The sequence below is a fragment of the Pinus tabuliformis genome, chromosome J (genome assembly GCF_031772625.1).
Source record: "Pinus tabuliformis cultivar Carrire ecotype Pingquan chromosome J, CPIR1, whole genome shotgun sequence".
Taxonomy (NCBI): domain Eukaryota; kingdom Viridiplantae; phylum Streptophyta; class Pinopsida; order Pinales; family Pinaceae; genus Pinus; species Pinus tabuliformis.
The window spans coordinates 195,927,570-195,952,166 of record NC_142295.1 but is presented as its reverse complement, the minus strand read 5'-3'; positions in this window follow the sequence as shown (position 1 = coordinate 195,952,166).

Below are 24,597 nucleotides of genomic sequence, written 5' to 3'. Positions count from 1 at the left end.
GTTTACAATTTTATTTTATTTTTACAAAAATGAGAATTTTTTAGATTAAGATTTTCTTTCTAAAGTTATAGTTCTCATTAAGTTAATAATTTTATTATATATATTATAGAATTTTGAAAAAAAAACTAATTTTTTATTATGGAAAAAAAAATAGATTTATAATTTTAACATTGGTATAATTTAATGCCTAGCTTTAGATTATGCTAGCAAGGAAATCCATAAGTACAAATTTGCACTGAATAAATTTTATGTTGTTTTAAATATAACTAAGAAAAAAATGCTTTAAATATAACTAAGAAAAAATGTGTATATTTAAATTAAAGGATTGGAATGACACATTGGTTTTTTAGATTTTTTTAATGTAATAATATAGATTTTAGGTTTGATTTTTTTCCCGGGATCGATAAGATAAAGTGGAAAAAATTAAAATAAAATATTTTTATAATATCTTTATTTAAATACCTTAAAAGATAGAAAAACTAATATCACTTTTTTTAATATATGAAAAATTATATAAATGAATTAATTTTGTAAATTTTGTAATATAATGAAAAATAACGCTGAAAATCATCAGTTTAACCAATTCTACTAGTATAATATAAAAAAACAAAGTTAGTTTAAAAAAACATCATAGTAACGAAACTTAAACTTATAATTTTATAAATTGAAATAGCTAAATTTATTAACATTTTATTAATTATATAATCTAAATTCTTATTATTCTAAAGAAATAAAATACTATTTTTTTTGTTAAACTTAATATTAAAAGCTAAATTGAGAATGAATACTTTCGTGACATTTTCTTCCTTAATTAATATAACGTAAAATATTTATATTTTTTTTTCTAGTTAAGACTAACCTAAGTACCCACGGGATTTGAACCGGTGACCTATCGCAAGGAGTGCCTTAACAAGGCACCCATTCACCATCAATCGAAAGCCCCGTGGGCCAACGTAAAATATTTATTAAAATAACGTAAAATATTTATTAAAATTTTAATAATTCTAATAAATAAAACTCAAATTAAATAATTATATTTAAGACATTTTTTTGTGAAGAACTCTTTTACTATGACATTGTATCTTTTTATCCACTTTAGATGTTGTGCATTAGATGATTAGACAATTTTTCATTGTTAGATTGTCTTATAGGTGGTGGGTGGAGAATGTTGTGATGGAAGTTGGTTACGGTTATAGGTGTTGCATGTTTCAAAAGTCAAATTTTCAGGCATCAATCTCAATTAGAGCCGACAATTGAATTGGAAAGGGATTATATGTGTGTTGCCTTTCATATGCGAGGTATAACTAGGGATTTGATTTGACATGTCAAATTCACAATTATGTTGGTTTAAATGTCCTAATCGTTCCCTTTGTGAAGAAATACCCTTGACTACCACTAATCGTTCCCTTTGTGAAGAAATCCCCTCCACTACTAGTATGAAATGAGAGTTGCAAAGGAGGTGCACAATAATACAATAGTTATTACATATGAAGAGAAACCATGGCATTCGTTTGATCTTTTTTTGTCATACTATGTAGAGTTATTGGCCTATAATTGGGAATAATTTTCTAAAAGAAGCCCTATTCTGTTATATTAACGTTGAATTGAATTTGGTATGTTGAGGGTTATTTGAGACTCTAGAAGTTTTATTAAAAAAGTTTGGTTCTACAACATGGATTTTGTGGGTATTATTAGTGATAGCCATATTGTCAGGATTTCATTTAAAGTAGATGTGACAAACTCTATTGGGACCCATCAAAGTTTTCCGAAAAGTGTCAGACTATGCCTCTTGAAAATATCTGAAAATAAGGCAAACACATTATCCAGTCTTAGATAAATTGAAGCCAAGCTCTAAGAAGCTGACCTGACGTGCCAGGAAAAGTTACCTAATTTCTATATTTCACTGTACTTTTATCATCTCACGTTTGATGGGAGTTTGTGTGCATTAGAATGATTCTTATTAGGGAATTCCCAGGGTCACATTCTCCCTTTGTACCATTAATTTTGAATCTATGAGTTCATTATAGGTCAAAGTATTTTTTAAGATACTTTTGAAAAAAACTAACCAATTATGCTTTAAAACTTGCAACAATTTCATGAGTGGTTGGCAAAAAAATCTCGACCAAAGCCTCAAAGTCTAACTCAGTCTAAAACCTTGATGACTTTGCATAAAGCCTCAAATCTAACCTTTATGCTCTTGAGAAAAAGAGGTATGGTTATGCCCAAATAGTCTCCATCCTGGGTTTCCTTATCTTCTTATTCTGAATTTCACAATTTTGAAGCAATATTTTATTTGTTTCGACAACCAACCAATTGTCTTTTTAGTGGGGATTTCATGCATGAGTGCATAATAGGGTATAGATTGTAGTTGTAGCATACGAAGGTAGGTTTCAATGAACTTCATAAATTACATCTTTCTAGCTTAAATTAAATACTCTTGTCTTTAGTGATAGTGTTATGTTAAGTGTTTTATAGCAACATGACATAAGAAATATGTAATTGCCTAATCACAACCATTACAGTTTATTTGGTTTATTTTAAGAACGTTTTTCTTGGAATTTAGTTGTGGATAGAGTATCTTGAATAGAGACCTATAAAATTTGTAAAACAATCACTCGCAACTTCAAGAAAAGAAACAAGAAACCATAGATTTTAGTAAAATATACATTATCTTTAGCAAATTACTTGTCAACAATCCACCATAAAGTTGCCTCTATATGAGATGAAATTTAACTTCATTGCCTTAAAATAGTCCTTGATTTTAAGGGTATACTAAACATTTATGCTTTAAAACTTGCAGTAATTTCACGAGTGGGGTTAAAGACTCAAAGTCCAACTTGGTCTGCAAACCCTAAGAACATGGCACAATGATATTATCTTATCTTATTATTATCTTATTTCGAATTTGTGAATTTTTAACCAATATTTTATATGTTATAACAACCAACTAATTGTGATGACCCTTGGTAATTTTGGATGTGAGTTGTTAAGTTACTTTAGTTAAATAATTAGCTCGAATGTTACCATCCAATATGACTACAGACAAGGATAATATTCATAACATATATATTTTGATTTTCTTCATAATACAACATTTTTATCTTTTTTTTTTTACTATGGTTGAGGAGCAGTGCTAGAGTAGACATACCCCAAGAACTTGGAAAATTATGAGTAATTATCTACTTAGATTCATGCTCAAAACAAAACCTCCAAAAGAGAAAGGGCCAAGAGGGCATGGGGAACCTGAGGCAAGAAGGAGGAGGAGGAAGAATGGGGAGAGAATAAAAAGACTCAATAGCTTGTTGTGCAGTGAAGTTTATTTTGGGAGTTATCGCTCAAACTGTGAATCTATTGCTATGTCTGGTAGTGACCAGCTAGCTTAGTAGGAACTGTATAGAGTAATTCAAAAACTATTAGCTAGTTCGGGGGAGAGGTGTAGTGAGATGAATGACCCCATGGTTAGATGGAACATTGCCCACTCTCAAAATTTATAGTCTCATGAAAGAACAGATATGTAGTCATGACAATTTGAATGAATCTATATGCATGAATTGAAATAAATTGACTAGTGATTATCTTCCTCTTTTATTACAACATTATGTAAAATTCTACAGTGGATTATTAAATCACAGGAACACATGAACATTTAAATGACTTGACTCTGTGTGAATAGCTTAGGAAAGTGTTGTAGCCGCTACAACACCACCCAAATTTTTGGGCATATTCAAAATTTTGGCTACCCGACCACTCACCTCGAGCTTCTAGGGTTATTGATAGGACCCCAACCGGTTGCTCTCCAAGCTATCTTTCCTATCCAACCACTGTGGTGCGCCCACTCACGTTTCATCCATCGCATTCACGCATCATGTTTTATCTCAGATATAGGCCTCATAATTACATTAGGGTTTCAAAGGTCAACGACTTCATTGATGCGTTAAGAGTGTCTCGTCATTTTAACTCATCATCGGACATTTACATCGTAATTAGTGGATGTCCTATATTTTAGCAAGCATGCGTTTAAGTTGGCTTCCCATAAGAGTTACAACATTAGGGTTTGGGAGAAACCCTAGATTGTTAGAAGAGTGATCCCCTCCCCATTGTCACCATTTTCACATGCCTCTAGGGGTGTGCTCCCATCGGCATCACATGACATCATCATGGGATTCATAGCAACACAATTTCCTCAGGCCCTTGGAAGATCCTTCACCTCAGCATGTGTGTTAAGGTCTGTGGGAATTATATCTTTCCTTTGCATCTTTATAACTCTAGAATATGTGATTGAAGGTCCAACACTTTTTTGAATTAGTCCTCACTCTCAGATGTGTATTAACAAGATATTTCTAGGTGTTTATCCTATGAGTGGGAAATTACCTTGGGCTTCATATATTGCCATGATCACTTGTAATTAGTAGGCCCATTAAGATTCTTGAATGTTCAATTGATTTCCAAATGAAAGCATAATTCACTCAACCGTACAATCTATGACACCTTAATTTGGGATACTTTGGATGCATGTTCCTTTAATGAGTTATTTCCATTCTTTTCATTAAGTTCCATGCGTCCACATGCAAATATATAAATGTGTATGTTGTTTGGATAAAGTGATTGGTTTGTTTCACCTTCTTTGCAGGGATCAAGGGGAGGTGGCTCAAGCACATGTCCAACAAGGCAACAGTTTTCCACAAAACTAAGGTCAAATGCGGGCTTGAAGGGTTTTGGCAATGAAGGGACATAAGCATGGAAGACTGTTTTGTTAATTCATATACATATATATTAGGCATAATAGTAGTTGTTGTATAGATATATTTCAAAACAAATCTGCCACTGTCGTTTCTCTCAACCTAAGTGCTATCACCAGGAGTTAGGAAAATTCTCATTATGGGGTAAAGGATACACATCATACTCAATGGTGGGGAGGTTTATGATGGAATCAATGATGGGTGGCACAAATGATGGATTTGGAAGTGGTCTAAAACAATACCATTAAAATAAAGTGTTTCAAGCATTGCATTGAAGGGGTTTTACTTGACCACCATATTCGACTCTCCAAAAGGAATATCAAGCTGCAAAAGGAAGATCAAGAATGGGCACACTGTAATCGAAGTTTAACAGAGCGTGAAAGATCGATGCAACAATTATGGTTGAACAATAGCACAACATAGAATGCTTTTAAACTTCCAAGGCCATGGTTGTCTATATTTCGGTAGCCTTATTTTCTGAGTGGGATAGTCGTATTGTTTAGCTAGGGTTGATAACCTCATCTATGCACTAGGGGACACTTATGTATAAAGAAGTAGGTATCTTCTTTCTTGATCAATCATTGTCCTTTCGTTGGTAAACCCATTGGGGTGTGAGCTTGTGGAAATGCATAGTGATAAGCAGGCCTACCTGGTAGGGCCCAATGTCATCAAGTCATAGGCCAGCGTGACACCTACCAATCAAAATTGTTTATGAGGAGGAGGAAATTGGGCATACTTCATTTCTATTTTCGACCAAGAGGAGAGTTTGTAAGATGGTTTTACTAGTGCAAAAACGAAATTGGGCCCATTTCATATATTTACTACTATCAAAAATAACCAAACATCATTGTTTAGAGGCACATATAATGAATTCATGCCCCATAGAGACCATAGTTCATTGTCAATGGGCTGTCACTAAAATGAAGACTTATACAAAGATGGTGGATCATTGTCGTGGTTCAAAGGATTTCCACGCTCGCGAATTGTTGAGCTTTCTTGGTAAAAGAATGACACTAGTTAGTTTCACGATGGACATATGATTACCATAATTAGCACTACGACTATCTCACCCTATCGATTTTTCAACGGGGAAAATCTCATGTCCGGGCCACAAGAATGCATCTTGGAATGCCACTAGCCTAACTTGGTGATTTTGCGACCTCCAAGAAGTCGCTCTCCCACTCATCGTCTCTGATCGCATTTCAAAGCTTCAAGGATGTAGCCATAAGTGCGACTAATTATTATTTGAGACCGTGCGACCCATGGTCGCAGAGTCGCACTTCAGCAAGCAGCCAGAAGTCAAACCTGACCTCCAAAGAAGCACAACTATTTTTTGTGGAAGAACTCTTGCTAGAACACTTCAATGACCTGAGTCGATTTGGAAAGACATGAGTCAGTGAAGAAACAAGCTCTAGTTCAAAAGGACCTGTTACAGTGTACAAAGTTGAACCTTTAGTGAAAGACTTTGCATGTTACTGGAAAGGAATGATGGAGGTTATGCATAAATATGGGATTACACCTTTCAAAAATTTTCTTTGTGCTATGGAGATCCTGAAGTTTTCTCTCACGCAATTTTTGTTATACTACACAAGGATTTTTGGAGTGCGAAGCTACCAACATTCTAACAGGTTAAATTATTTCAGAAAACTAGTAAGCCACAAAGTCACATCCTAAGAGCCTTAGTTGGAAGGGTGAATGACTATACTATGATTGAGCGAGCTTCAGTAGGTCGCACTTCTAGCTAGGTCACGAGATCGCATCCATATTCCTCAAGATAACATCCAAGTAATGAAACTTTGTGAAAATGCAACCATGTGTCCCTCAGTGAGTTGCACTCATGTCTAAGTCGCGAGATCACATCCTTACAACTCAGGAAAGCTTCAAAGCAATGCGACTGCATGAAAATGTGACTATGCGACCTGTCGTAAATCATGAACTACTTCATTGGTGGCTACCTTAGTAGAGTGGTCTCTTGAAAAGGTTCTTTTGATGCATGGTCGCACTACATTGCCAGATCGATCAAATTGGTCAGTTGATCGAGCGATTAATATAAATTCAAAGATTGGTGATACTCATGAAACAAAAGGGGGATGTTGGCCTTCCAATGTTAGAGATGAAACAATTTACCACTAGCCATCCACTTGTGTAGAACCCTATGTCAGAGATAGGTGAAAGTTATTGTGTTTTCTACAAGTGGAGAGTATATGGCAGTGTTTTTCAGCAATGAGATTACGTTTTGAAAAAAGAGGACAACTCCACAAAAGAATTTTGATCATTTGTGGACTTCCATGAGTTCAAAGTTTTGATTTGGGTGATTATTAGAATATCCTTAATACCATTTATTTTCTCAAATCAAATAACTTCAAAGTATCATGTGCAAGCGACAAGGAGACTTGCTGAATTGTTTCATTTGGAAGGGCAGGGAAGCATGTATATTTGATAGGTGTAGCATTAGAGTTATTACATCGAATTACAATCAATCACTCAAATGTGAGGGAAACCCACCAACCAAAATGAAGGAGCAAACATCTATTCAGAATGTCTTATATTTGTCTCACAGGAACATTTCTATTCTAGTGATGGTCGGGCATGACATAACAGAAGTCGGGGTTTTGGTTTCATATCATCAAGGTCATGATGGAAGGTTTTAAAAGGAGGAGTTTTGGCATAGAAAAGTGGGCTACTCCCCTATGGATCTCCTAAAGAAATCTATATTGGTGCATCCCCTTGAATTGAAAATGGCTGTGCGAGGTAGAATAATGAGATTAAATTCAACGCTTGTCTCATGGAGGACAACAACTCATAAATGAGGATACATCCGAGGAAGTCCAAGAGGAGTCGTCAAGGCCACATGCATTGATAATGTTGCATCACAACAATTGACCACAAAGGGGTCTAGATTAATTATTTATTAATATCATTCTTTCAAAATTAGTTGGTTGTAATTCCATTATCATTCTCGATTTGAAGTTATGTCTGATTAATGTTATTTACCTGTAGGTAGGAACGGAGCAAATATTAGTCTACACAAAAGGATTAAGATTTCTCATGGAGCTTGCACAATTAGGTATTCCTTCAGTAGGCTAGGTGGTCCCTTCCAATTTCCAATAACCTTTCATAAACAAGAAGGAGCATCACCAGAAGATTAATGAACGCGAGCAAAGCATAGGGCAAGAAAACAGGGTGTCTCCAAGACCAATCATTCATGTCATTGCAACATATGGGCAGCAAGCATTCTAGGGTTTCCATTAACCCTTCACATCTTTCTCTTTATCACTTTCGTCATGATGTAAATATCATACACCATTATATCAGCCACTATGTTAGGACTGATCTGGGCATTGTAACAATCACTTTGGCCTGAGAAAGAAGTGGGTAATCTCAAGAGTAATGAGGGTAGCCGAAAGGTCATGAGGGTATCCGAAAGGTCATGAGGGAAGGCCAAAGGTCATGGTAGGTGAAAAGTCACCTCACCTCTATAAATGTTCCCTTAGGCATCATTCAAAGGGAATTTAGCACTTGAGTTGAAGCCAAGATAGATAGTTGATTTATGCTTGAGAGCTAGGGCCACTCAGCTCTTGCTAGCTAGGAGAGTGGGTTTGCAGTAGGGCTAGGGTTTTGACATCTGACAGTGGTATGAACAACCCATGTTCCACTATTGGGTATTGACCAATTGCATGATATGTATTTGAAGTTATAGCATATTAATAAGATGTTTTATTTTATCTTTGGCACTGATTCCCATGCTCACTCATGGTGGTTGTATTAACTGTCTCGTACCTCACCATATTTGTGTCTGTGCTTTCATATATGCAAGATGTTATGCTATGATACATAGTGGTTGCATGTATGTTTCACTTTTGAATCTGTGTTTACCTATTCCTTGCCATGTCAGTGACCTATTGTGAACTACTTCACAATTGACCTTCGACATGTTCCTATTTATTATGTCTGATGGGGTTTTAGCTCACTAATTGTTCTCATCGTTTATCTATTCTTAGCATTGTCCTGACTCATTTAAACCTCTTTCTGCAATTTTTCAATCTTGGGATAATTTTGTTTCACTGCCCGAGCACTTCTTTCTTGCCCCACTCTGGCACCTTCTCATTTGATAACAAAGAGTAGAAAACAATCATAGTGGCAGTTGGGCCCAGATACCAGATGGGGCTCTTGTTACACAACATTTTGTCATTGTCCCTATACTCCCATTTCCTTGATCCTAGAGGACCTCTACAGTGAACCCTACATGCTTTCCCTTCATGAAGAAACTCCCATTGTGTCCCTCTTCATGAGAAAAACGATTCCCTTTTGCACCATTTCCCCACAATCTTCTTTTTTTCCTAGTTTACAAGACCAGCGCTAATGACACTTATCCTCCTCGCGCCAATATGCAGGGATTAACATTGTCCCTAGTGCCAACCAAAGTAACTGAGCTTTGTTTCAGTCATGCTGATCCTCTTTTGGAAGGTTTTTAAATAAGGAGCCGAATCTTTCGGCTCTGGAATCTTCGTAACGGAAGTCTGGTAAATGGTTGAGCCGGATGGAGTCAAGGATGTTAGCTTGGGATCCTTTCCCCTATAAGGATAGAACTACTTCAAGAGATAAGACCTTCTCCCATGAGAAGAGGAACCATCTCCCATCAATTCATGCTATATAAACCTTCATTTTTCCCAAGCACAAGCTAGTGTTAATGTTGGTGTGCCAGTGCTAATTAAGTTTGGAGTAAACAGCAAGCTATTCATAGTTGTAGCTCTCCAGTTGTCTGTAAGCGAGAAGTGTGAATTTGGTTTAGTGTGAAACCTAAAGGGAAGAGCCTTAAAAATATCATTTTTGAGGCCATCATGGAATGCTAACGGATGTGTGTGGGACAAGGATAATTTTAGGGGCGAATGTTCGCCCTTTGGCGAAATTAAGGGGTTTTAAATTTTTAGTGGGCGAATATTTTGTATCATAGTACATTTTTACAAATCACCTCAAATAGGCCACCTTATTTTAAGGGAGAGGGTAAAAAAGGTAAATTTAGCCCTTGAAATTAGGGCTTACAACCTTCCATTCGCCCATTTTCAAGAATAGGTTTTATTTAAGTGAATCCTATGGGCCAAATACCATATTTATAAAAGAGGTATGGTAAATTAATAAAAATATAAATAAATGAGAGGTATGGTAAATAAATAAAACATTTTTATATTTACTCCATAAGTCACCTTACATACTTGTAAGGGTGTAAACAAATAAAAATATAAGTAAAGTGGAGGTATGGTAAATAAATAAAACGTATTTTTATACTTACTCAAAAGGTATGGTAAATAAATATAAATATAAATAAACTAGACGTATCGTAAATAAATAAAACCTATTTTTATATTTAGTCCATAACCCTCGTTCTATTTATGAAGGCTCAAGAAAGAGGTTTTATTTAAGTGAATCCTATGGGCCAAATACCATATTTGTAAAAGAGGTATGGTAAATTAATAAAAATATAAATAAACGAGAGGTATGGTAAACAAATAAAACATTTTTTTATATTTACTCCATATGTCACCTTATATTTACGAACACTCAAAAAATGGGTTATATTTAGGTGAAACCTATGGCCAAAATACTATGGGACAAATACCATGGACTAGATTGTTATTAATACCATGCAAAAAACCATTATTAACCCTAATATTAGAATTAATAAAAATAAAAATGGCACATGGTATTGACCCATGGTATTCACCTGGAATGTAGCCTATTTAAATGGGGGAATTAAACCAGAATGTAGCCTATGCTAAGATTCACTAGGACTTTACAAAGTTTTATTATTTAGTGAAAGACTCGCCAAGATCTTACAAGATTTTATAATTGAGTAAGATATTCGCCATGCCTGGTGAGAGATTCGCCAAAAAATTATATATACATATTATATTATTGATAAAATCGTCTTCTATTTTTCCTATATACCATGGAGATTCGCCCATTTATTATATTTATAAATTTAGGGGGGGTTCTTAAAATTTTCCCTGGTGTGGGAACCTAGTTTTGTTGGAGGATAACAACAATGTCAAGACAATGGTTGTAATCTCTTCTTGATTCAATATATATGAAACTATAAATTGATTTCCTACATAATGTGTATTTCACATGTTTATGTCATAATGTTTGTTGACTTTTTAAGTAGGTTGAATTACAATTTGTCTATTATCACGGTTGTTGTTTAATTGTTTCAGGTGTTTGAAGAAGGAAATGAGAAATAGTTGGAGTGAGCAAGAAAGGTCATCACCAAACGGGATAAGCCTACTAAGAGGTAGGCCCTCTTAATTGGTTATGACCTAAGGAAATCCTCCATAGAATGTATCAGTTGTGGCTAGACCCACTATCGAGTTAGAGGAATTGTTTGTGTCCGCATTTAGAATTTTACTTCACCACAAATTGGCGACCACACTGGGGAGCCAATCCTTTCGTTTGCTTGCTTGGAATTTCATGGTTTTGTGTGAAGTTTTCTAGTTTCGCTATTTCCCTTTAGTTCTATTTGTTTTCCTTTGCTTACTAGTCTGGGTTTGAAATCCACAATAGCAATTCTGTTCTCAACTTTTGAAAATTTTTATTTTTTTCTTAGCATCCTCACTTAGCGCACTTAATTCATTGACAGTCACACCGATCAATGCGATATGCTGAGAAACAGTCGCGCTGACCCCCTTTTGGCACTTGTTGTTAATTAGGTAGTCATGCCGATGCCTGTAAGTGAATATTAGGGTTTTCCCCAAATCTTGTGCAGTGTGTTTTTCACTCATGATTTCGACCCTGTAAGCTTTTTAGATCGTCTTCTCCCTGACTAGAAAGTTGTTTTTCATTTGGTTTGTTTTCTTGTTGGTTTTTCATCTTTCCACTTGATTTCTTCAGTAATTGGATGGTTAGTGGCATTAGGGCATCTAGGTTGTCATCCATTTAGCTGATTATGAACTCAGTAAGTCAATTTGTTTGTGCGTTTACTCCGTGCGTTTCGTTTATGGTCCTTCTACTGATTTGACCTCCATTACACAAGTTTGAAAAGTTTCCATTTACATCTCTAAACGTTTCATTTCGGGCATAGATCACATTGCTTGTCTTGTTTTTTGGTAAAGTCGTTGTTTCATTAGTTTGAAATAGATTCTCTTTTCTTGTTTTTCATTTGCTTGAGAGCTAATTGTCTTGAAAACTTTTTCATTGAAGTGTTTTATGAGAAAATTCATTTTTTCATTTCATGAAAAGTATAACACTCTAGTTTGTTGCATCAATATGTTATAGTAGTTAGCATCATCGAAGATTAGGATTGCATTGGCATTTGAAAAGAAAAAGAATTCTCTTTTCTTTTGACAGGACTGTTAGAGTGTACTTGTCAGGACATTAGGAATTGGAATGTATTTTTCATTGGTTTATTTTTTCAAAAAGTGAAGTAGTGAAAAATCATTTTTCTTTTGGTTTTTTGGTTGTTTGCATTTGATTGTGTGTTTTCTACCCTCTATAGTGTAGACAATTTATCGAATTGAAATGGTCTTGTCTCATTCAGCTGCATTTAGGGTTTTTTGAGTCACATCGCTAAGGCCTGAAAACTGAGACATAACTCAAGATAAAATTTAAAATTAACTCAATTAACCTAAGTCACATTTGAAACCTAATGATCATATCTAGAAGGTATAGGCCAGAGACATGTTCCAGTGTCTTTAAATCTAGCAGTTGTCGTTAGCTTTGGCACTAGATAATGCTAGTGTGGATTTTTTTCTCCCCGTACCATTGAGTATATAATGGGAGACCCCTCTAGGCTGAAATCCTTTATCCATAGGAAGCTGAGTCAGCTGCCTTGCAAACGTGATACACCAAACAAAACATTCGGAGGGATTGCCTACCCGTACTTCTCGATTCGCTGGGAGGTATTCTGTAGTTCATGGTTGCCTGGTAATCCTTTTTACCCATATCATCCAAAGTAGTCATTTGATCTTTTTGACTCAATAAACTTAAAATATCATTCAAGCACTTGTCCTTTTGAGCTCGTGTCCAATCGAAATTGATAGAGTCATATTTATTTCTTTCTCGACTCTTAAAACATGAAAGAGCACCGATCTATTTATGTGTCTTAAAAAATTGATTTCCCATGATCTTATAACATCCTATTAGTCTTTTCTAGACCAAATCATGAGTTTTCCCTAAAGAACATTTTAAAGCCTTGAATTTTATCTGTCTCTTTTCCTATTAACTAAGACAAGGTCATCGTGGCTAAACCATCTGGTTCGCCTAGTTTCTCTTCCTCTCCTTCATCTGAAAGATTGTCTGAGGAGCCTTTTCCTTAATTACCAGAGTCACTTGAGGACCAAGGTGCTGAAATCAGAATTTTTCTGAGCATTCAACCTTTGTCATCTCATCCTTTTCCTACTTTAGATACTAGGTCACATGCTGATATTGGCTTGGAATCTCCAGACAATCCCACCCAAACTCCTGAGAGTTCACCGACTACTAATGGTGAGCTTGGATTGGTTATATATCCTCCAAATCCTTTGTTCGACCCTATTGTGATATCACCGTAGCATCCGTACAGTCCATACGATTAGCAGGTGTTCCTTTGGAATTATCCCCTCATACCTCTTCGTTCATTTGCCATCATTTGTTCCCAATTTTGGAACTCGAAGGCGATGCTCTAGTCACCTCTCTAGATGAGTCAGAAGTTTCTACTCCACACACTGTCGACCAGGAAGAACATCAATTTCCTCTCCAAGGTTTCCCCTATATAGTGAGCATTCTGATGAGTGTGTATCAGGAATTGCCACGTAATTATGTATCTTTGGGACAATTGGTTTCAGGTGCACCTAATGCCTCATCACTTTACCATAACCCTGTTTGGGCATCTAGAGCCATGCCTACTATAGGTCCATTCATTGTGAATCTGACCTCCCAACAGGCTGTTACCTCAGTCCTGGTGAAACCCACCATTCTGAACCCTCTTGTATCATCTATCCCAGTGACTCGTCCAGTTCAACTGGTAGTGTCGAAGAATGTTACTGTCATTTCTTCGATCCCTACAATAAGTGGCCAAGTTGTGCCACCACCTGGGGGCAAAATCTGCGTGTTTCTATGGTGTCAGGCACCACCAATGTGAGTAGCTCACATGCTCACATGGTTTTCATGAACCAACCTTATTCTAGCATTATTCAAAACCCTTCTGGTCCTACTAAATAAGGCAATGTCCAGTACCAATAGGTTCAAAATCCTGTTGGTCCATCTAGGTCAAACAATTTCTAGTATCAGCAGCCTTATGAGGCTTAGGTTCAGTACTAAACTCCTTAAGTTCTATATGGTTCTCAAGGAACAATCAATCTGCTTTACGTCCTTTAGTTTGGATAGTACGTTCAACCTGGCTCATCCACTTTTCAGGATGGCTATGGCGAGATTCAGTTCAGAAATTTTCTGGGCATTGTTCAAGTACCATTGCAAGTGCAAGCACAGCCTCTGCAGCAACAAGGGTAACATTTGTTGCAGCAAAGGACATCCACGCAACAACAAGGGCAAAAGATATCGCAGCAAGGTCAAATGCAACAATCGCAGGGGCAAACCTCGCAACCATTGCAACAAACCATGCAGTAGCAAATGTAGTATGCTCCGCAAATCTCCAAGCCTATGTTTTCACAGGGCCAATCTCTACAGCCCTAGGGACAACTTTTGCAGCCGCAAGGTCAACCTTTGCAGCAGTAGAGCCAACCCAGGTAGAAACAACCCTTATATAGATATAAACAAGGTCAACCCTTGCAAGGACAAGGCCCGGGTCAAGTCTTGAAGTAGCAGGCCAAAAATCCTAATGTCCTAGGTCAACAGGTACAAAATCCTTTTTCCCAAGGGCAGTAGGTACATAATCCCTATGTCCAAGGGCAACAAGTGTATAATCCTTATGTCCAAGGACAACAGGTCCAAAATCCTCTTGTTAAGGGGCAACAAGTTCAAAACCCATATGTTCAGTGACAACAGGTAAAATATCCATATGTCCAAGGTCAATAGGCTCAATAGCCTCTTAACCCGTATGTTCCTTATCAGCAACCTATAACTGGACAGTTCCAAGGTGTTCAAGGTCAAAATCCTTCCTATGGCCAAGGTAACCCACAATGGGGGAAGAATCAAATTCCATATGGCCAAAATCCCCCACTATGGGGCCAGCATCCTTACCAGCAGGGATGGGATCCTTCGGTTGGACCCACTTGTCGACCACCAATGCATTTTAATACTCAATTGTTGTTCTTGGCCACAGTAGAGTTGCCAGATGTGTCTCGCATTATGAATGATCCAATTCTTCATTCGTCATACTGACCTTCAGTTCCTTCCAATATCCCGAGTGATTGTCCTAAGATCAATGGGGAAGAAGAAGAAGATCCTCAAGCCCATGTGATGACATATCACCTATGGTGCCCTTTGAATTCTTACATTGACGATTCTATTCATCTTCTTCTTTTCCAACGAACCCTCATAGGTGCTGCAACAAGTGGTACATTGAGCTTCCTCGAAGTACTTACCATGACTTCAACTCTTTAGCCATGGTTTTCCTCACGCATTTCCAGTTGTCGGTTCGCTATGAAACCGACACCTATTTTCTCACATAGCTTAAGAAAGATATTGTGACAAACATCTCCAATCACATCCATGAATGGAGACGTAGATGTCATCTGATCAAATTCGAGATTGCTGATCAGTTGCTCACTGAATGGTTTACTAAGTCATTCGTAGCTCCAATTTCTCGCGATATAGATATGGGTGGATGTGTTACCGAAGAACAAGCCATTCCTCATGCCCAGTACTTAGATATTGTTTATTCTTAGTCTGGCACTTTATATGAGTTATTACCCGATGCTCCACGGCCATCATCCAATCCCACAACATCAAAGTCGCAGGCTCCACCTCATGTTGATGGAGTAATTGGTTCAGTGTCCCAAACCCCTGCTAAATCTTCTTCAAAATAGAAGTCGGTCTCTAACACCACTTCCAATAGTTCCTCCCAGAATCCACCTGGCCCTGGTAAAACCTTAGAGGTCCACGCTATCCAGTCTACCACAGTGGACAAATCCTCGAAAGGTAAGAAGAAATACAAAGGCAAGGGTAAAGTTGATGCCCCAAAACAGGGTCCTCCTAAGACATCTACTGGTAATTCTTCAAAACAGAAGCCTAAGTATCTGTGCCTCACTTGGGAGTAGGATCACTATACCAAGGATTGTCCCCGATGATCTGAAGTTAGTCATTTTCTCAAAGGGACCCCAGCTGTCCTGAAAGAGTCATTTCCATCTCAGCAGACTCAAATGGTAGACCAACCTCAATCATCTGCTTCCTCAAGATCTAAAGTGTTCATGATGAGTATGCCTATTAATGTGGCTACTAGATCAAAATATTACCAAACTCCTGCTCCAACAGCCTAGAAAGTGAAAGAAGCCACCCCTTCTCCTTTTGCCCCGAGTTCTGGCCATCTTCATATCGAGCGCCCTAACCCCGATTCCACTTTTCGTCCACCCTCTCGAGGTGTGCTAAGGAAATCCTCGTACAATCCCAATGCTCAAGCTTCTCAACACTATAATATTGTTGAGGATTTGGCTCAGGAGCTGTTCGCTATGTCGGCTCTCGAGGTGTTATTTGATATCTTTTGATCTAAAGAACCATGTTCCAGGCCTACCTCATCAGATTGCTTTTCTCATTCAGGTAATCATCAATGATAAAACCATTCACAAGATTGTCATTGATGAAGGTGCTTCAACCTGCATCATTTCAATTGCCTGTTAGATGGCCATTGGTTCCCCTACTTTGAACCAATCCCCAAACACTTTGGAAGCTTTCGATGGGTGTGATTCGCGACCCTTTGGTGTCTTACCTAACCTTGCCATTACTTTGGATGGCAAGACCGTACATGTCAAGGTAGAGATTGTTGATGCTAATATCAATTTTCTACTCGGACAGAGCTAGACCCATGCCATGCATGCTATAGCCTCCTCCCTATTCTGCATGATTCGTTTTCCCCATCAAGGGAAGATCATCATTGTCGACCAGTTTTCCTTCTTTTTGTCTTCCCCCATGAATGACAATGTTTCATATGTCAAACACACTGGTGCTTCTTATGAGAGTGTGGGGCTAGGTGCTTTTAAAGATTCTATCTTGATGGGAATTTTTCCACTCCCACCTCCTCATGTTTCCTGTATCAACATGATCTCAGTCAAATCTGATCCTTGGGTCATACCTTCATGAGATCTTATTGATACCTGGAGCGAGGTTATGCCACTTAATCCTACTGAAATCAATTACGTGGAGATTGTTTTGGCCTCAATTTCCATATCCTTTGATTCTCCTATTTTGAGGACTTCTATCGATACGCATTCTCAATCCCCATGATTTGGTGCTTCGAAATCTCCTGATCCCTTAGCCGCGACTTTTCTTGTTGAAGAAAGTATCATGGAAGTAATGTCTCTCGCGGAACCACCTTGGCACAATACTCATCATCATTCCTCGTTCCTTCCTAGCCTGGCGGTCATGTCTATATTTATTAAGAGGCTCTCTTCTCTATTTTCTATTGAAATGTCAGTTTCACCTACCATTGTCAAGCTCTTTCAGCTGCGGGCACCTTTATCCCTTCATGGATTCAAGATTTTTCTCCCTCCTCGAGTTTTTACCGATTGCCCATTATTGCAATGGGGTTCCCATCTGACTTGTAATCCTTCCTTGCCCAGGGGGCCTGGGGGCAATGCCTTATATGAGTTCTACTCTATTATTTGGCCGAGTCGATGCTTACTCTTCATGTTAATTGTAAAACTCTGGTGTTCATCTATGTTGATTCATTCCCCGAGTCCGAGCATGGACTCTCTCAAAAAGTACTATGCTTAGGTCATCTTGCATGGTTACTCATGTACATTAGTGTGTCATTCATTTTTGTGCAGTGTGGTTTGTTGTGTTAGTTTTCAAACAGCTTGCTTGTTTACTATGTTTTTCCCTACTTTCTAGATGTCTGTGGCTCCTCACATTGGTTTCACTAATGGTGCTTTCCGTAGTATCCAAAATCTATCCTCCGTGGCATGGGCTATTTATGACCCTCGTGGTGAGTTTATTGATCTTCAAGGTATTTGTTTAGGTCACACAACTAATAAGATTGTTGAATACAACGCAGTCATCGAACTGTAGTCAAAAGCCATTGCTCTTGACATTTAGGAGTTGGTTGTCAACCTGGATTCACAACTTGTTGTCTTTCAACTCAACGGGAAATATTCTGTCAGAAACCATTAGATATTGAGAATTTACCTCTGTATTCGTCTACTGGAAAGGCATTTTGATTATATTACATATCATCGTATTCCTAGATGCATGAATACATTGATAGATGCATTAGCTAATTATTTGTTGGATAGATATTTACGAAACATGTGAAAAGACAAAACAAATCATTTGTACCATAGTAAGCAAGAAAATACAACATATATATATATGGTGATAATGTTTGATACATCAAAACCCCAAAAAATAATATTTGTGTTTATATAAAATCGGTGACTCACAAGCCTCATATATCTGCGGAACGCAGGCGTCAAAAATTTAAAATGTTGGACCTAGGAACTAATTAGCATGGTGATCATGGTAGCATGAAATGACTCATGCAACACGAGTAAAAAATCGATGGATTTGATTTGATACTCCCATCGTGTGTCTTTGGTACTAGTGAGGAATGTCTCCCACCCAAGCATATTCTGGGATGCCATGAGTCAACCCCTCAAGGTTCCTCGCAATCTCCTCCCCGTTGTCACTCCACTCCTAATAAGGAGCGACATCAAACTAGCAGGCGACGCACCTAGCTATCAGGGACATCCTGCCAGGATGCTTTAGTCCAAAATCTACATTGAAAAAATGAAATGTTATAAACCCATATATATATAAAACAATTAAAAAATCACAAAGTTAAAAATTGATTTTTTACCTTCGTTGTTGAAATCCTCCCCATTTGGTAGTGGCATGTCTGGATCTCTGTGGAAGTCGATGCCACTATATGGCCAATCCTCCACGATGATCATTTGTCCTCGTAGCCATGAAAAGAAGGCGGGCCTATAAGACATATGTTGTTCCCCAGTGATCCTAGGTATGAAATGACTCCAACGGGGCATCCTGGGTCTCGTGGTATTGGAGGATCTACATTAGTCAACTGGTACTCAAACAACAACACTTGTTCCAAGAAAAAGGTCACTAATAGGGATCTGAAGCAAAATTGCTTTAGATTCCCTGCCTTAGCTTTTGTTAGCTATAATTTTATATTGATCTTCATGGCTTACCCCCAATTGAAGATTGTCAATGCTGTATAGTCAATGGCATATAGAAATTTCAACGTTTTAGTCTCATGCACTACTTGGGACCCTGCTACTCTATTGATAGTCGACAATAGCACTCTCAGTGTCAGATCTTGCACGGTGGCAATCTCAGTCTTGTCGCTCTTCGATTTCATGGCTTCAGGGCAATCTCCGGCAAGCACCATGGATATGCTTGCCCTAATTGGTTGTGACCCATATAGGTTGGCTGGTTCCCCTCTCCGAGATAGTCTTGTGATGAAATATATGTTTGAAGTTTCTAACTCCATCCCTGGTCACCAATGATGAATATTTCCCAATTTATGTCCCAGGGACTAATTAGGTATCGAAGCAGCTCAGGTTGCGCCTGCATCCCTGCTGTAAGAAAGAACTTGAGCAGCCCATAGTTCCACAAAGCATTCAAGTAATTTGGATCATTATGTGCTTGGGTGTCCACATATTTGTGCTCACGTTCTTTCCAATCTTCCATTATCGATGATTCTTTCCTTGCAAAAACCATACATTTAAGTCAATAATCATTTTAGGCCAATAAAATTTGGATTCCAATGGTGGTTTTGAAAGGAAAATGATTGTTTTCCTTGTTCACGACATCAATGCGCCTGTTTTAAGAACAATTGTACCGACTATGCAATATGACGTTTTAGTCACCCTCAGCTGGCACGATTTCGTGGCTGAAACTCACGCCAATCAAGGGCGATTTTTTTTTTTACAAAACCTCCCTCAAAAATCCAAAAAATGGATGAAAAAAGGAATAAATGGTATGGAAATGGAGCTTAGGGCTTTGTCTCTTACCTACAATTGGCGGCTCGATGAATGACCACCCGAATCTCCCGCAATATAATGTGGAACAATTAGGGAAAAAGTGGGTGAAAAGTTTTTCACAGCAAGGTAAAATGGTAAATGGTAAAAAATTATTTACTTTTCCTTCCCTTTATTTAGTTTTTCATGAAATATTAGGTTTTGTAAATGTTTTGACCTATTTTTCCTCAAGAATTGGATAATTGACTTTACCTTTTTCTGCAACGACAGGTGATGGATGTTCGACAATGATGCCAAGTCACGTTTCATCTCTTTTCGCAACGTGTAAAACTCATTTGAAAGGATTGCAGAGTATTTTTCCCTTTTGACTCGTAAAAGAGAATAAGATGGTGGGTTTGCCTTCAACCTCTTTTCCGACTTTTTAAAAATGAAAAGATAGTCGAGCCCTTGTCATTTCAAACTCGTTAACGGATGTGAAATGTCATCTGCCCAGTATACAATTACCCCTTTTTCAGGCTGGGATGCACTATTTACGAAAAATGTACTCCTTGACTAAAATGGTCAAGCGGTTCTCTCAAGTATCGTTTTCTACCTTTTCGGGCTTGAGAGACACAAATGTACGAAAAGGAACCATGTGGAGTTTTCTTTTCTGTGTCTTTTTCAAACTGTCTAAACATGAAAAAGATACCGAGTTACACCTTTGTCAAACTTGTTAAAATATTAAACGACATCGGATTCGTCACCATGATGAACATGAGCTTCCCCTTCCTATGGCTCGTTAAACTTACTAGGTTGGATTCATTCGAAGGATGAACTTACAGTGCAAGCACATGCTATCCCCTTCAAGCTTGCGATTAAAAAATAATTGGGGTATCTGGTAGGAATGGTGGGGGGAAATTTGGAAATCTAATCAGTTGTGGCGGCAGCGCACTCTTGAACATGATACTTTCTGCTTCTTGTCGGGATGGGTTATCCTCCTTTTTATAGTTGATCTTCCTGGGTTGGGCCATTCCTTTTTGCCTTCCTTTTGATCTCTACCACATCATCATGACCACCGATCCTATGGATCCAAAAGCTGCCAAACTTCTAGTCGTGTTGCCGATATGTTCAAGAATTGTCATTTTGTAGTCACACTTACCCTTGATTCTCTGTATCATCCAAAATCATTTTGCATCTCTTTGTATCTTGTCGATGATGTGGGATACATTATGGCCCTCCTTTGACATGGTCACTTCCTGTCGGCTTCATCTCATTATCCGAGAAGTTGGCTGAGAGACTCCCTTCTAGTACCATAGAGCTTGCATGCCTTAATGGCAAATTCTTCGCACTCGACAACAAGTTCACATCATTGGCTTTCAATCGAGTGATTTCACGGGTGTTTGACTTTAGTTCCTCTAATCACATTCTATGGATTGTGTTGCTAGTACCTTGAGGACCATTGTCATTATTGGTGGTTTCTCTCGCGCTTGTTAATGGTTCAAATCACTGGCTAGTAATCAAGTGATTTTCTAACATTTTTGACGTCAACACATCTATTCACATGTTAGAATTTGTACATTGATCGGTTTGTGTTGGAGCGCAAGACCCTAGGCTCAGATAACAAAAGTCCAGGTTGTGAAGCGATGTGACATGATTATGTTTATATACATGTCTCTTTCAGATGTATGGTTGTGACCTTACAATGAGTTATCATATGTTATCCTTTTCATTATTAGATGGTTGTGACCATACCTTAGTTTCGATATGATCCTCTTTATCAGATGGTTGAGCCCATGATTGGATCCATTTACATGATAATTCTCTTGATGGCTATGTCCATACCACGATTCATGTATCATTTGATAGGGCTTCTAGTTATGTATATGTATCTGTACTTGCTTTCAGGTTTTATGATGGCTGACTCATGTTCCCCGCATTGATTCATAAAGGATTTCATCCCTCACTCTAGTTCAGATTTCACATTTTAGGGGCATCTATTACACAAAATTTTGTCACTGTCCCTGTACTCCCCGTTCCTTGATCCCGGAGGACCTCTACAGTGAACCCTACATGCTTTCCCTTCATGAATAAAATCCCATTGTCTCCATCTTCATGAGCAGAGCAACTCCCTTTTGCACCATTTCCCCAAAATCTTCTTTCTTTCCTAGTTTACAAGACCAGCACTAATGACCCTTATCCTCTTCATGCTGATATGCAGGTATTAACACTGTCCCTAGCACCGACCGAAGCGACTGAGCTTTTTTTCGGTCACGCCGATCCTCTTTTGGAAAGTTTTTAAATAAGGAGCCGAAGCTTCCAGTTCTAGAAGCTTCGTACCGGAAGTCTGGTAAATGATTGAGCCAGATGGAGTTGAGGATGTCAATTTGGGCTCCTTTCTCCTATAAGGATGGAACTACTTTAAGAGATAATACTTTCTCCCATGAGAAGAGGAACCATCTCCCATCCATTCATGCTAAATAAACCTCCATTTTTCCCAAGCACGAGCTAGTGTTAATGTTGGTGTGCTAGTGCTAACTAAGTTTGGAGTAAACAACAAGCTATTCATAGTTGTAGCTCACTAGTTGTGTGTGAGGGAGAAGTGTGAATATGGTTTAGTGCAAAACACAAAGGGAAGAGCCCTAAATTTATCATTGTTCAACCCATCATGGAATGCTAACGGAAGTGTGTGGGAACTTGGTTTTGTTGGAGGAGAACAACAACGCCAAGAGAATTGTTGTAATCTCTTCTTGATTCAATATATATGCAACTATCGATTGATTTCCTACATAATGTGTCATATCACATGTTTATGGCTTAATGTTTCTTGACTTGTTAAGTAGGTTGAATTACAATTTGTCTATTATCATGGTTTTTTTTGTTGTTGTTTACTTGTTTCAAGTGTTCGAAGCAGGAAATGGGAAATCACTGGTGCGAGCAAGCAAGGTCATCACCAAACCTAATAAGCATACTAAGAGGTAGGCCCTCTTAATTGGTTCTAAACTAAGGAAACCTTCCATAGAATGTATCAGTTGTGGCTAGACCTAATAGCAGGCTAGAGGAATTGTTTGTGTCCACACTTAGAATTTTACTTCATCACAGCTCCTATCCCAAATGGTGTGAGGTTTAATTGAGACTTCACACCTAGGAGACCCCTTGGTCGTTGGCAGTACATTTTGTCCCATAAAAAAATTGGCACTAGAAGGAGGGCCATATGAGAGGATGAGCCCTTGGAGCCTGCCATTTAGTCTCATATCTATTAATGGCTTTGACTAGAATCTTGCTCCCAGGGAGTTTATTCGGTTTGTCTATTTTTTGGTTTATCAATTAAAGTTTTATGGTGAGGATGGAACACCTTTAATGGATAACATTTCTTATTTCCTCAAGTTATATGAATCTTTTGAGATTAAAGATAAAGAGTTTGCTTGTGTGTTTATCTCCCTCACTCTTTAAGGTTGCACCAAGCAATGGTGCCACACGTTGTCAGCAACATCCATTCATTCGTTCGAGAAACTCATTGGTAAGCTCCTACAAACATTTGACAGGTACAATTTTCAAGATGTGTTAAAGAGAATAAATGACCTTAGGATGAAACTTGAGGAATATTGAGAGGATTTTTCTTGCAGATATGTGCATCTTTGTTTCGAATTTCCTGAAAGTGATGTCGACTAGGTGTATTTGAATATAAATTCTTAACGATTAGTTCCCATTTATTTACAACCTTTTCAATTAGAAACAAGGCCTGTTTCGCACGAGTATCATCATAATTTTCATATTACTAAGTGTCTAGATTCTATCCGTAATCTTGCTTTTCCTATCTCTCTGAATCTCGACAAACCTCAAGCCCCTGAGGAAGATGCTATTGATTGTCGAATTTCTCATCCTCCTCTTGACTTGTTACATAATAATATTTTTTTTGAAAATGGTTCAAATGATGAAAAATACTTTTTGGGCATTGTATCTGATGGTCTAAAATCTAAATCACTTGTACATCCTTTTGATCTTGAAGTTGGAAATTTCATAACATCTCTTCCTTCTCATGGAACCCCAATCCATCCCATTAAACAACGTCTCACTATATTTCGAGATCTCATTCGCTTACCCATGATGGCTTTGGTGTTGTCTCAAGTAATGTTGATCATCATATCGAATCCATGAACCACATGAGGCCTGTAAATTTGTATTTCCCTTTGGCGAACATAGATGGGCAAGATGTGAGTTTGGGTCCGATCGGTACTCCTTCTTCTGACCCTGTGAATCCATTCTACCCTGATTTAGTCTATGGGTCTACTACTTTGACGGTTCCTTCAAACCATTCACATTTTTATATTGAACATGTTGATTGCAGTCATGTACATGGGGGTGATGCTTCACAGTCAGCAGATGCAAATTATGAATCTCTTATGCCTGATATTTTCCACTCGCAATCTTTAATAGGTGAAGAAGAGGGTTGTGCATCTCACCCAACTCAAGTTGGTTCTCTCATTAATCCATCTTCACTCCAAATCCAAGAAGAGCCTTATGTGTTAGATACCCATCTTGATCAAATTGGTGGTTTCAACAATTTTGATTTTACTGGAAATATATTCACTCACGCCTCTGGTGATTATCCTACATATATACCTGGTTATCCTATGAAGCCCCCAAAATTTTATGACCCACCTTTCGAACATTGTGGGACTCATCAGGAATTTGAGGCACTTCAACTTCCGCTGATGGTTATGGCAGGTTCTCACGTTCCTCATGAAGCCCCTGAACCAAGTTGAATTAGGGTTTCTGAAATTAGGTTTCTACACATCACA